This window comes from Stegostoma tigrinum, chromosome 13, assembly GCF_030684315.1.
Source record: "Stegostoma tigrinum isolate sSteTig4 chromosome 13, sSteTig4.hap1, whole genome shotgun sequence".
NCBI classification, from domain to species: domain Eukaryota; kingdom Metazoa; phylum Chordata; class Chondrichthyes; order Orectolobiformes; family Stegostomatidae; genus Stegostoma; species Stegostoma tigrinum.
In genome coordinates this window covers 21333345-21348064 of record NC_081366.1, presented here as the reverse complement: position 1 = coordinate 21348064, position 14720 = coordinate 21333345, and the positions used below count along the sequence as shown (strand labels likewise).

At 40.9% G+C, this 14720-nt stretch overlaps 1 protein-coding gene across 3 annotated transcripts in view; it reads right to left on the bottom strand.

Moving 5' to 3' along the window:
- Positions 1–14720, bottom strand: part of LOC125458215 (teneurin-2-like) — a 2666206-nt gene that overhangs the window by 284568 nt on the left and 2366918 nt on the right. The window lies entirely within an intron of this gene.

Here is a 14720-nt window from a genome sequence, read left to right as displayed (position 1 = left end):
ACTCTAAGCACGAGCAAAGTTTCATAGGTGTTAAACTCTCCCTCAGCCCACTCATGTGCCACAATCCTAACCTCAAAAAAGCTGTTCATTTTTGATCATATCGTTTAAATAATGCACAGGAATGAAATTTGGTAATGTGGTTCATGAGTACATAAAAACTAGTATGGAGGAAATAAGGAGGTTGATGGTGCGAAGCAGCTCATATTTTTACTTATAGAGATATTGCAAGTCTGAAATTTCAGATCATTATATAAAAAAAACTTGAGAACTCAGACATGGCTATTGTAAAATGCAAATTGTTGAAACTGGTAATAATTACGAAAGGGCTAATGTTGGAGATTTCATTAATTTCTACCCAATATGATGACATCACACAGATAGTGATGGTGAAAAGGCATAACACATGGTATGTTGGTAATCATTTCAAGGTTATTTGAATTTGGAAGGAACGGCATCTTGCTTTAATTGTATAAACCCTTGGTGAGACCTTGCCTGAAGAACTATCGACAGTTTTGGACTCCTTATCAAAGAAAATGCATGCTTGCTGTCAGGGTCCAGTGCTGCCACTGACCCAGATACAGTAGTCCTGCCCCAACCTGAGCACAGGCCTCACCCCTGAACTCCCTGTCCTAAGCACAGTTGTCCACTCCCCCTACCTCATCCCCCAAGGAACCCAAGCAAAGTGGCTTCACTCCAAACATGGTTCTTGGGTTTTAATGCACAACGCTGTTCTGAGCCCTACTGAACAAAGAGGGCGTGTGGTGGAAGGTCACCAGGTTAATCCCTGAGAAATCAAAACTGTTTTACAGAGAGACATTGAGAAAACTGAGTCTGTTTTGAAGAATATTTTAGAATCTACAATTTTGAACATTGAGAGGCGATCAAATTGAAACTAACAAAACACATGCAGGACATGACATGTGGAAATACATAGGATGTTTCTCATGGCTGGTAATTCTCAAACTAGCGGATATAACTCAAGAAAAAGCACCATTTAAGACTGAGATGGAATGAATTTTTCTCATTCAGAGGGTGGTATATCTTTGAAATTGACATCTCCAGAAGGCTATGGATGCTCCATCATTGAGCAGGCTTAAAACAGAAAACTGGAGACAAATGACATTAAAAGGGATGTGGAAATAATACAATACAATCAATACAGCAGAGGAACAGGCCCTTCAGCCCATCAAGCTTGTGCCAATTCCTAGTTCTTATTTAGACCCACTACTTATTGCCCATGCACAGGTCCTATCCTCTGTTCAGCTCCCATTTATGTGTCTATCAAGATAAGCCTTAAACGTTGCTGACACGCCTGCTTCCACCATCCCCACTGGCAGTTGTTCCAGGCATCCACCACCCTTTGTGTGAAAATTTTCCCTGCACTTTGCCCCTAAACGTTCCTGCTCTCACCTTGAACCTGTGGGAAAGTAACACTGAGATGATCAGCCATGATCTTGAATGGCAGTGCAGGCTCAATGGGGTGAATGGCCTATTCCTGTTCCTATGCTCCTAAACCATCTATCAGCAGAATGAGAATAAACGTTTGCTCGTACAAAGAGAGGTTGAGCTGCATATGATGCCATGGAAGTAAAACCAATGTCCACAGCTTTACGGCATGGTCATAAAAAAGAAACTACTTTGTTTAGAAATCTAGGATAGTGCAAAGAATCCAAGAGGTTAAGGGTCCTTCAGATAAGGTAATGGACTGATCACTGGGTTTAGCAGGAACAAGGTTCTTTGCAAAGGATATCCAAGTGATGAGAGGTCCCCCAGTGCAGGGACACTTTACAGACCATGCAGGTTCAAGAGCAAATGTAGGTCAACTGTTCTCAAACCAAAGATGTAAGATTCTTCCAAGTCTGAAGCATTTTCAAGAATTATGAAACAGCCAGAGTGCTTGAATCAGCCCGCTTGATTGACACTACATCTAAAACATCCACTCCCTCCATCACCGATGCTCAGGAACAGCATTGAGTTCTATCTACAAGATACACTGCAGAAATTCACCAGATATCCTGAGACAGGACCTGCCAACCCCATTACCACTTCCATCTAGAAGGACAAGGGCAGCAGATGCATGGGAACACCACCACCTGCAAGTTTTCATGACTTGAAAATATATCATCGTTCCTTCACTGTCGTTGGATCAAAATCTGGAATTCCTCCCTAAGGGAATTGTGGGTCAATTACAGCACATGGGCTGCAGCGGTTCAAGAAGGCAACTCTCCACCACTTTCTCAACAGCAATTACGAATGGGCAAGAAATGCTGGCCAGCCATTGATACCTATGTCGCACGAAAAAATATATAAAATATATAAAAATAAGTATGAATGCTGAGTCCTGGAAGGAGATTGCATCTAGTTGTCAGTGTGATTATATCTATGAGTTTATAAATATGAACTCTGGGTGTTTCTAGCCCTTTACTGCCAGATTCTTTACTTTCTGATCCGAAAGCAAATGCCATGCTTCAGCAATGGGCATATGTTCTTCACTGCCAAGTGGTAGAGTGCAGAAATGTCAATGGATGTCAATCCCCATGAGCAATATTCAAGGATGAGGAAAAAGGACTGCAGTCAAGGCAAGGCTTGGAAAGAAGGCTGAAATTCCACTTCAACACTTCTCCAAAAGGATAGCTGCCAGTAGAAAACTCAATTGACATGACTGCATTCAGATAAATGTCAAAATTAGGTTCCGTGATATTGTGGTGATTGTTTCACCCAGCAGCTTGTCTAAGAACTCAGATTTAATTGTAAGGGAGCTCTGGGACTTGAAGCTATCAACGCCTAGATTTGAAAAGATTTTCTTAATTGCGATGTTAGCAGATTTCCTGTTGAGTCTTTCCAGTGGGTATATTTTACATTTATATTCACTCTTCATTATTATTTATAACCATTGCTTTTATTATAGAATTTTGTTGATTTTAATCTGTTGCAAGCATTGTATTTTGTTCCTTTATCCAGATTAAAAAAGATATCAGAGCTATTTGATTGCACAATAATGTTGACTTATGAGGACCTTTCCAGACACATCCCCATTCTCTGAGACAGTTTTGGGTGTACATCAGACAGGGCAATGGACAGGCCTCATCCTCATTCAACAGCACCAGCAAGTGTCCCAACAAGCCTCCATTAGAATACATTTGCCAAACTTCTGGCATTGAAGTGGGCAGGATGTTGGCTGGGAAATTGTCAGTGCTGAGCAAAGGTAAGTCCTCAGAAAAAGTGACCAATGTTTCCCTGATAGAGAGCAGATTGTCTTCAATGAATGCTGCATTGAATTACAATAGACAGCAGCCAAATAGTAGCACTGCAACTCCAAACAAGGAAACTTGATCACTCGGAAGGACAGAATTCCAGATACAATGCTGCACTGCAGGAAATGACAGAGGTAGAGGCACCATTCCTATCCAGGGGACCAGGACCCTTACTAATACTCTTCAAAAACATTGGCAGAATGCAGCTAGGAAGATGAATTTTCAGCCAAGAGGGCCACAGGAATTTTGGTGTCCTCCTGCAGGTGGTAAGTATCAGTGGACATATCTTTACATGTCCTTCCTTGGCCTCCTCCACAAGCAGAATGAGGTCAAAAATAAACTGAAGGAACAACACCTGATATTCCCACCTTCGGAACTTACAGCCCAACGGGCTTCAATATTGACCTTACCAGCTTCAAAATCCCTCCAACCCCCACCCTTATCCCATGTCCAGCCCTCCCCCTTGCTTCCCTGACCTGACCTAACCTGTCCATCTTCCTACTCATGTATCTGTTCCACCTTTCCTACTGATCAATCACAAGAACCTCCTACCTGCATCCGCCTATCAGCACCCCATCTACCCTTCCCCCAGCCCCACCCCTCTTCCTCTGTTTACTTCTGGGCTCCCATTCCTTTTCCCCAGTCCTGACAAAGGGTTTCTGCGTGAAACACTGACTTTCCTGCTCCTCAGATGCTGTCTGACCGGCTGCACTTTTCCAGCTTCACACCTATTGACTTTGGCTTCCAGCATTTGCAGTCCTTATTGTCTCCAAGTACCTTGACACATCACAAACCTGCCTCTTTGCGTAATATATCAGTTTTCCCGTCATACCATAGACCCAGAGGCACTGCAGCTTGAGGTCTCAGAGCCTCACACAGCATTATTCCTTGGCCTTTAGGACTCACATCAAACATCCAAGTAATCAATATTAGCCTTGTGCACACTCCTGTGATGCTTGCCCCACACCTTGCCTTCTGTAACTGCCTTCATGTAGCTTTGCCCCAATCACCCAAGAACAGTAGTACATCATTCCTGAAATCCTTCTCTCTCACACGCAGGAAAAGGCAGTAGATAACAGAGAGGGGAACAGAGCAGTACTCAGGAGAGGCAAGCTTCTCTGTCTGTCCTGAACTTCAAGCGGAGTTGTTTTTTTTATTTTTCCTTCTTGGTTACAGCTGCTACGGTGCCAGTGACATACAGAAACATGGAGAACATGGTGGCACATTTCTACTTGATGCCCTTCCTAACTCGCAGCTTACCTTCATCTGCCGTTTGGCCTGATGAGCAAGTTAGTGATTGTGACCTTTCTTTCCACCTTATCCCTATTTCACTCGTAGCTATGTTCCTGTTAATAGTTTCCTGTTTTCACATAGTCAACTACATGACCTAACCATTCAAGTCTAAAAAGAGAGAGAGAAACATCATAGCACTGATGGAAAGACTGTGTCACTTTAACTGACACTTGTAAAGTTATATTATACAGCATGAGAGGTAGAGAAAACTGCCAATCTGTGCTGGTGTTTATGTTCTACTCAGATTGTTTCATCTTTTCTCATCTAAATTTAGACTTTTAACTCTTGTCCCTCATACATTTGTCCGGTTTACCCCTAAATTCATTTAATTTATTTGATTCAACCAATACTCCAGTAGTGAATTCCACAGTCTTGCTCTTTGGGTGAAAGTGTTTCTTCCAAATTCACCGTTAGATTTCATGGCGATTATCTTGCAGTGTAGCTAACATTGAAGCTACGACAGAGTTAACATTTATTGGCAGATCATGAGCCTCCAGGCACATGGACTGTAACCATGTGGCCGGGGTGGGGATGAGATGTGTGAAGATTGTTTATTCAGAAGGTTCCTGGAGGTAAAGGTCATGTAAGGGCTTGGTTACAGGGCACACAGGTGAAGACCTCAACGGGACAGCATTCGAGTTACGATGTTGGGTGTGAATGCTCAAATGTGGATACATTGGTTGTCTGGCCAGCCAATCTCCTGGCACTGTCAAGAAGCACAGGAGAAAGCCAACTCCAACTGATCTAAGGGCAGCTTCCCCCCTTCATACCCAATGCTTTGTTTTCCCGTCATGCCATAGACCCAGAGGCACTGCAGCTTGAGGTCTCAGAGCCATTGAAGCCTCCATGTAGACAGTCACCACATCCTCTAGCTTCCCTGCACGCATGAAACAACAATCTTTACAAATTCAGAAGCTGATCACAACCTCTCCCAAACCATTGTACTCCCTCTGCCATCCATCAATTTGAGGATGTTGAATACTCTGGGTCATGGATTTTCTGCTGTGAATCTTCATGTGATTAACACAGTCAATTCTGAATCCATGAATCTTGGTCACATGGGGCAGGACATCTCCCAGGAGGTTCAGGGTTTGCTTACTCTTCTATCCTTATCAACCACAGTGGCCCCCTCATTATTCAGTCATTTGGACTCAAAGCATGATGCGACTTTATGGATAAGTTCTTCATTTCTGAGGAAGAGTCTAGGCCTGGAAGGTGAGCCTTCCTGCTCTTCTGCTGCTGCTTGGCCTGCTGTGTTCACCCAGCTCTACACCTTATTATCCCTTTCTGGATAAGTTGTTCGGATTTTGAGTGTTTACTCCTCTCAGTCATTGATGCAAATGATACTGAGCGTCAAGAAGAATTTCAGAAGTTCTTAGTGTGTTCTTTATCTTCCGTAGAAATGATAGTCATTTGAGACTATCATTTGAGAAAACAGAACCTGGCAGGGGAAGTGCTTCTTCAGCCATTGGGGTATACTGTCCAATCCGTCGTAATTGATTTTGCAGGTGTTTTGCCTGAATGCTTGTCAAGTTGGCATCAAGAAAGAGAGTAGTTTGATGGCCCTCCCATCAAATCCAGAGAATGCAGTGAAGGTATTCCTGATGAAATTTCTCTACTGCGCTTACATATTGCTGATATACAGTTTAGATTTACCTTAATACAGGAATCTGATGATAGCAACTGCTCCTTAAACAAGGGTTTTTGTGGGTTTGCAGAAGTCTCTCTACTTATATGGAATTAGCAAAAGCATAAGGTCTGAAACATTATCTCACCTCCAAGTGAGCTCCCTTACCCTTTGCATAACACTCATGCCCGCCCTCTTGCAGCTGTATGTTTATCCTTTCATAACTGCCTTGTGAGCATGTACAATGCATTGCTCAAGCATGCTGTCAGTTCATCAGATCAGCTGAAAGGGCTGAGTATCATTCCGACTGTACCACATCAAATGCTTCCCATGCACACAACGACGTCCAACTGAGCATTCTCAGCATGGATTGTCATGGAGGCCAAGTTTGAAGTTTTTGGAAATATGCAGTGGACCAATAACGGTTTTCAGTTCAGTTTTCATGTGTCATGTCTCATGATGCTATGGTTCCTAATTCTGCATTTCATGTCTGCTTTACCCCCAGTATTTCTCAAGAAATACATGACAGTAACAGCATTTTCCCTTGAAAGAAATTTTCTCTCAGTCATGTTGTCTGGGAAAGTGCTATGTAGATGTATGTGCAGAACAGATTGGAAAATTCAAAATAACTAACTGTAACATATGTAAGAATGAAACCAAAATGCTGAGATTTCCTTTAGACTGCACTGGAGAGGTTTGATACCAAATTTAATAGAAGGAATTTCAAAATGTTGACAAATTGGATAATGTTCCTATTTAGCTCTTTGTAGCTGAACTGAACTTAATAGTATTCCATGTCTAACTACATTATTTTATTATCTAACTGTATTGTCATAAACATAACATGAAATAACTTTTGCAGTTGATAATGCAATATTAATTTATTTTCTAATTGAATTATGCGCTGGAGAAATTTAAATGGGAGTTGGCATGGAAACAGAAAGTTCTCTGGGTGACATTTTATGCCTTCTAGGCATCTCCCAGTGAATTGACTAAAAATTGTTGATCAGCATGTTGAATTGGTCACCAGTGCTAAGACTAACTGCACACTATAACTGAACATAAGTGGTTTGCATTCTGTTTTTAAATAAGTGCAAATATTCTTCTACTCATTTTCTCCCTGCTCATTTAGCTTTCCTGCACCACTTGGAAGTTTTCACCAGGAGACCAGGCAACCTGAGCTATTTGTTGTCAGTGTTGCTCTGAATCTGTCAATAAGTGGTACATAGAAGTGAACTTGTGATAACTTTCCCATCATTTAACCTCTCTCTGGATTATCCACAGAAGATTATAAACATAGCCAATGCCAATCTGTGTCCATAAACCCAGAACTCTCAAAACTCCAGTATCATGGATTAGCTACTGTTACGGCTAGCCAATCTGTTACGTCTTCATCTATATATGTTGAATACTGAAAGCCATTATAGAAGGTACCAGCGCAGTGTCTAGAAGTCTTTGTGAACTGTGCCACACTGGACAAATATCATGGTTCAGTAAAAAGGGTTGGATGCACGCTGGTGTGGTTCCAACCTCAGACCCTTTGGCATTGGGATGAACTGAATAGAAGTATTTCCTCTCTAGCAATAACAGAGAAAGTAAAATCTGGGGAAATAGTCATTTTGGTCTGCTCACTTCAATCTCTTGGCAATTAGTTTAAAAAAATGTAATACTAGATGGTTTCCCATTCACCATGAAAATAGAACTGAAAAACAATACATTTTTACTTAGAAACATGGATGAGGATTTGTGTACTTCTAAACATATTTATTACGAATAAGTACCCTTGCATGTTACTCAACTCTAAATGAATTGAAAACATTAATTAGCTTTCAATACTAAACAGACACAACTGCAGAACTGATTATACATAATTTACTGTCGTGCAAAGGAACACTTCTTTTTAAAATTAAGTCTGAATAGGTTGATCAATTTTTAAATGTACATGGCAAATTATAAAGCAACGAAAAGAAATCAGTGTCGTCCAATTAATGTCTTATCAAAAGAGTTGACATAGACACATATTCCACAATAATACAAATTGAAATTGCTCTGATAAATGTTTCAGTACTTCCCCTAAGAATTTGGAAATGTGTTTATCACAAAAAAAAATTTAATAAGAGTGCCTGGTCTGTCACCTGATTTGAAATCACTGAAAACGACTTAATGTAACCATGCTAAACCATGTACTCGTATTAATTATTCAGTTTCTCAGTAATTCCGATATTTTTAATTGGCAACAGTTTTTAGAATATGTTAATTCTTGTCTGTAGCCTTAAAAACATGAGCTCAAATTGAAGAATCTTCCTGAATGGCTGAAACCATTTTTTTCATTGAGAGGTTCTGGCTAACTTTTTGGATGCAGCTTTTTGAATGAAACTTTTTTGGTTTCAGCATAAATGAACACTGAACAAACACTTGATGTTGTTTTAGTTTAAAATTCCTTCTTTTTTTTACTGATCTGACTAATTTCATCTGCATTGCGCTGATAACTCATAAAAACTCATAGAAACTTTAAGTCAGGTGACAGCTTGCTCCTACATAGGAAAATTATTAATTTCTGACACAAATAAAAGGCTATAGTGCAACATTTACAATTTTTCAACTACCATTTCACAGAAAACTACAATTGAAGATCACACTAGTAGATGTTACTCGCTACACCATGATGTTGTCATATTTCTGTCGTGAAGAATCCCCTGGAGCAACACTGAAAATACTTCAGATGGTGGAAATCCAAAATAAAAACAGAGATCAGAGAGTATATGTATAGAAAGAAATACAAAGTTAACATTAACTCTGTCTCCATCTTTACACAGATGTTCCTTGGCCTGTTCAGTTTTTCCCCAGCATTTTCTGCTTTTACTGCAGGAAAATTAGTTGTGTTTTAAACATGAAGTCCTTAGCTCAAAAACAATAAAAAGCAACTGACCTCCTCACATAAAGCATTATCTTCAGGCTAATCAATTCAGCTAACAGTTATTCCCTAGTTTCTTTATTATTTACCAGCTATAAATAAGATTTTCTGTTAACTTCATATTAGGTGACAGTATTCAATTACAGTTCATCAATGTTGAGTCTGTCAGTAACAACACCAATTTTACCCTGGTAATTTCATGAAGAAAATCATCAATAATGATTATCTCAATAAATTGACAAATATGTTTGTGCAGATGCCTTTCAATTGTTCTAAAAGAAATGGGCTTTGCTACATGGTAAGGCAATACATGGCCACAATTTTCAATTAACATACTGCACACTTCATGCCAGTGGCATCACAGCAGAACACAAGTTCACTACGGCAACACTGAGTTACCAATCACATTTACTAGCAGGGAAGAAGAATGTAGCATCAGAAGAGATGAGAGAGCTCATTATGAGCTTGCCCTCTCAGGTACTTAACGAAACATGAATGACTTACATTCGAAATTATGTTTGATTAAAATACCAAACATTAAAGTAATCAAGGAGAAAGAAGAAGAAAAAATACTGGGCCCTGTAAATGACTGAGTGATTGAATATCATGTTTTATATATATTTATACAAAAGCAGTCTTCCCAATTCTTTTAACTTCACAATTCTTTCTATCTCCATAGCCCTGCGTTTATTTTCTCCAAATGGCTATCCAACTTTCTTTCAAAATTATTGATTGTTTTCACGACACTTCATAAAATAAACAAGTTCCAGATTATTACTATTCACATTTACTCTTATGCAAAACCTTTCTTCTTCAGCCTATCATTGTGACTAAATTCACAAAACCCTGGAGCCATTCTGGAACCGATTCCTCTACACCCTCCCAAAGACCATCACATCAATACAAACCAGACCAGACTTGGCCTGATACCCTGGTTGTGATATGCTTTGTGAAATTCAGCATTCATTTTCTATTTTTACTCGAGGTCTGTATTTATGAAGCCCAAGGTCCCAAACATCTTTGCTAAGCACTCTCTCAATGTGCCCTGTCACTTTCAAAGATGTGGCTTTACATTCCAATATTCATTTTTGGCATACTCCTACTTAATAATTAAATAAATCACTTAATTTAGTTGTATAAAATCTGTCCTTTACAAATCCATGCTGTATCTCCTTAATTAATTCACTCAAACCTTCCCATGTGCCCATTAACATTTTCCATTATAATTGTTTTTAAAACCTGACCGACATGAATGTCAAACTGACTGACCTGTAATGACGGAATACCCTCACAGACTCTTTTGAAATAGGATTTCACATTTGAAGCTTTTCAATCCCCTGACATCTCTCCAAGTACCTTAGAAAGTTTGGAAATGATGGGATGTCCTAGCCCTTCTAACAATATTTAATGTATTCCTTCATCTCTTTGCTACTGACAAGTTTACCTTGCAAAGCTTCTTCCAATTGTTTTGCTCTCCTTTATGCTGTGCATGTGACCAATTGTAAAAATGACAAATGTTTTTCCCATGTTCTTGCATATTTCTCCTCTTTTCCTGAAGGCCTTGCTGTCTGCTTGCTGGTCCTTAGTTGTATGTGAGGCTTGACTGGTGCTTAAGCAACTATACAATCAAATAGCCTAGCACAGCTCACCTAAATTCTAGCCTCACACACTATTCAGACATTTGCACCTCTGCCAAGGGTGAGTGGAGAAGGCTTTTTCTCCTTGATCCATAACCAACAGTTGTAACCTCACTGTTGCCATGGCAAAGGTCAGTACTTCAGTACAGCCTGTATTGTTTATAAGACATGCTTGATGAGTGGCTGGAAGAGCGAGTTGGAAGAGCAACACCTCATTTTCTGCTTGGGGACCCTATAGTCCTCCAGACTCAATGTCAAGTTCAATAATTTTACGGCATGATCTCTTCCATGTCCGAGCCTCCGACCCCATACACCAGGCCTTGTTATCACATAGCCTACTATTACACACCACCCACTGTCAGACACTAACAATCTCCATTAACAGCTATTCACCCTCCTGGCCAGATCATTGCCCACTCCTTTGTCCAACTGTTCTGTCTCGGGAAGAAAAACAAAGTTGCTGGAGAAGCTCAGCAGCGCCTGTGAAGGAAAAAACAGAGCTAATGTTTCAGGTCTGGTGACCCTCCTGTTTATTTCCTTCACAGATGCTGCCGGACCTGCTGAGCTTTCCCAGCGACTTTGTTTTGGTTCCTGATTTACAGCATCCGCAGCTCTTTTGGTTTTTGTTCTCCATCTGGGTTCTATCCCCACCTATTGTTTACTCCTTACCCACTCCCCCACCTGCATGCAAACCAACACTTTCCTGGCTACCATTAGTTCTGAGGAAGGGTCACCTGACCCAAAACGTTAACTCTGACTTTTCTTCACAGATGCTGCCAGATGGGCCAAGGTTTTCCAGCAACTTCTGTTTTTCGCTCTTCACGAGTGGCTCAAAGCATCAGCAGATCTCAGAATCATGCAACACAGAGAGAAGTTTTTCTCTGAACCAGCGATCCAACTGCCTTAACAAGAAGGCTCTTCCTCAATAGCTTTTCAACTGTTTTTCTTCAAGTGTGTGAAGAAACGCACCGAGTCATTGCAAAAGCACTAATAATTATTTAGAAAGGTATTTAACTTGAGCATTCAGTCACTGAATAGTATTTGGGGCATGATCTAAAATGTAATGGAACACCGCATATTTGTATTACCCACTGCACAATATTCATTTTACTGTACTCCTTTATAAAGTGCTCATAGTCTACAATATTCTCTTGTTCACATAGCGGAGGTGATTTTACACTTCATTCAGGCTACTTACTTGAAGCGCCACAATATGGAAAATTTGGGATGAAATATGTTCTTCTTCATAAATCAGTCAGACAACAAGGAGCAAGATTGTGAATTTTTGCTTGTGAGGAATTATTACAATCACAACTGGGGGAATATAAATACTTTTTAAATAACAGAATGCTTAGTTCATTAGAAATGCAATACCAGATTTTTTTGTGAAAGAGAGAAGATGTTTGGCATAATTGTTTGTGTTATTTTTATGTTTGTACATCTGACTGAATAACGGAACGTCTAATCCTGAGTCACAAGGTGTAAGACAAAAAGTGTACTACAATATAATAAAACAAAGAACGGCAGATGTGAGAAATCTGAAACAAAAACAGAAATTGCAGGAGAAACTCAGCAGGTCTGGCAGCATCTGTGGAGAGAAAGCAGAGTTAACATTTTGAGTCCAATGATCCCTCCTTGGAATTGCTGGTAGCCAGGGAAAGGTAGTATTTATGAAGACATCAGGATATAGGGTGAAGAAAGGAGGGAGCATATAGGTGGAGACAGAACAAAGAACAAAGAAAATTACAGCACAGGAACAGGCCCTTTGGCCCTCCAAGCCTGAGCCGATCGAGATCCACTGTCTAAACCTATCATCTACTTTCAAAGGGTCTGTGTCCCTTTGCTCCCTGCCCATCCAGGTACCTGTCCGGATACACCTTAAAAGACGCTAACGTGTCTGCGTCTACCACCTCCGCTGGCAACGCATTCCAGGCACCCACCACCCTCTGCTTAAAGAACTTTCCCCGCATATCTCCCATAAACTTTCCTCCTCTCACTTTGAACTCATGGCCGCTAGCAATTGAGTCCCCCAGTCTGGGAAAAAGCTTCTTGCTGTCCACCTTGTCTATACCCCTCATGATCTTGTAGACCTCAATCAGGTCCCCTCTCAATCTCCATCTTTCTAATGAAAAAAATCCTAATCTACTCAACCTTTCTTCATAGCTAGCGCCCTCCATACCAGGCAACATCCTGGTGAACCTCCTCTGCACCCCCTCCAAAGCATCCACATCCTTTTGGTAATGTGGCGACCAGAACTGTACCAAAGTCTTATACAACTGTAACATGACCTGCCAACTCTTGTACTCAATACCCCGTCCAATGAAGGAAAGGATGCCGTATGCCTTCTTGACCACCCTATTGACCTGCGTTGCCACCTTCAGGGAACAATGGACCTGAACACCCAGATCTCTCTGTATATCAAATCTCTCCAGGACTTTCCCTGGAGCCCAGAGAGTGAGACAGACAGTTAGGGAGACAAAGGGATGGATAATAATATCAAGAGAAAGAAAAGCTGAAAGTGGGACAAAGAGTAGGTGAAAATTGGTTGGCTGTGCTGAAAGCAGCTCATGTCATGACCGCGTGAAGAACATAAGAACTTGGAGCAGGTGTAGGCCATCTGGCCATTCGAGCCTGCCTCACCATTTAATAAGATCATGGCTGATCTTACTGAGACTCAGCTCCACTTACCCACCCACTCACCATAACCCTTAATTCCTCTACTGTTCAAAACTTGATCTAGCCTTGCCTTAAAAACATTCAGCGAGGTAGCTTCAGGGAATTACACCGATTCACAACCCTTTGGGTGAAGAAGTTCCTCCTGACCTCAGTCCGACATCTGCTTCCCTTTATTTTGAGGTGATGCCCTTTAGTCCTAGTTTTACCTGCTAGCGGAAACAACCCCTCGCCTCCACTTTATCTATTCCCTTCATAATCTTATATGTTTCTGTGAGATCTCCCCTCATTCTTCTGAATTCCAATGAGTATAATTCCAGTCTACTCAGTCTCTCCTCATAATCCAACCTTCTCAACTCTAGAATCAACCAAGTTAATCTCCTCTGTACCCCCTCCAGTGCTAGAATATCTCTTCTCAAGTAAGGAGGCCAAAACTGCACACAGTACTCCAGGTGTGGCTTCACCAGGACGCTATGTAGCTGCAACTCCATCCCTCCAGCAATGGCAGACAAAATTCCATTTGCCTTCTAAATTAACTGCTGCACCTGCAATCCTACTTTTAGCGATTCATGCACAAGGACACCCAAGTCTCTCTGCACAGCAGTGTGCTGCAATTTTTCACCATTTAAAGCATAGTCCATTTTGCTGCTATTCCTACCAAAATGGATGACCTCACACTTATCGACATTGTACTCCATCTGCCAGACCTTTTCCCACTCACTTAGACTATCTATATCCCTCTACAGACTTTCAGTGTCTTTTGCACACTTTGCTCTACCACTCAACTTAGTGTCATCTGCAGATTTTGACACACCACACTTAGACCCCAACTCCAAATCATCTATGTAAATTGTAAACAATTGTGGTCCCAACACTGATTCCTGGGCACACCATTAGCCACTGGCCACCAACCAGAAAAACACCCATTTACCCCTATTTGTTGTTTTCTACTAGTCAACCAATCCTCTACCCATGCCAATATATTACCGGTAATACCGTGCAACTTTATTTTATGTAGCAGCCTTTGGTGTTGCACCTTGTCAAAAGCCTTCTGGAAATCCAGATACACCACATCTCTCAGTTCCCCATTGTCCACCACGCAAGTAATGTGTTCAAAGAATTCCACCAAATTAGTTAAGCATGACCTACCCTTCATGAACCCATGCTGGGTGTTCCCAATGGGACAATTTATATCCAGATGTCTCGCTATTTCTTCCTTAATGATAAATTCAAGCATTTTCCCCACGACCAAAGTTAAGCTGACTGGCCTATAGTTACCTGCTTTTTGTCTACTTCATTTTTTAAACAGTGGCATCACATTG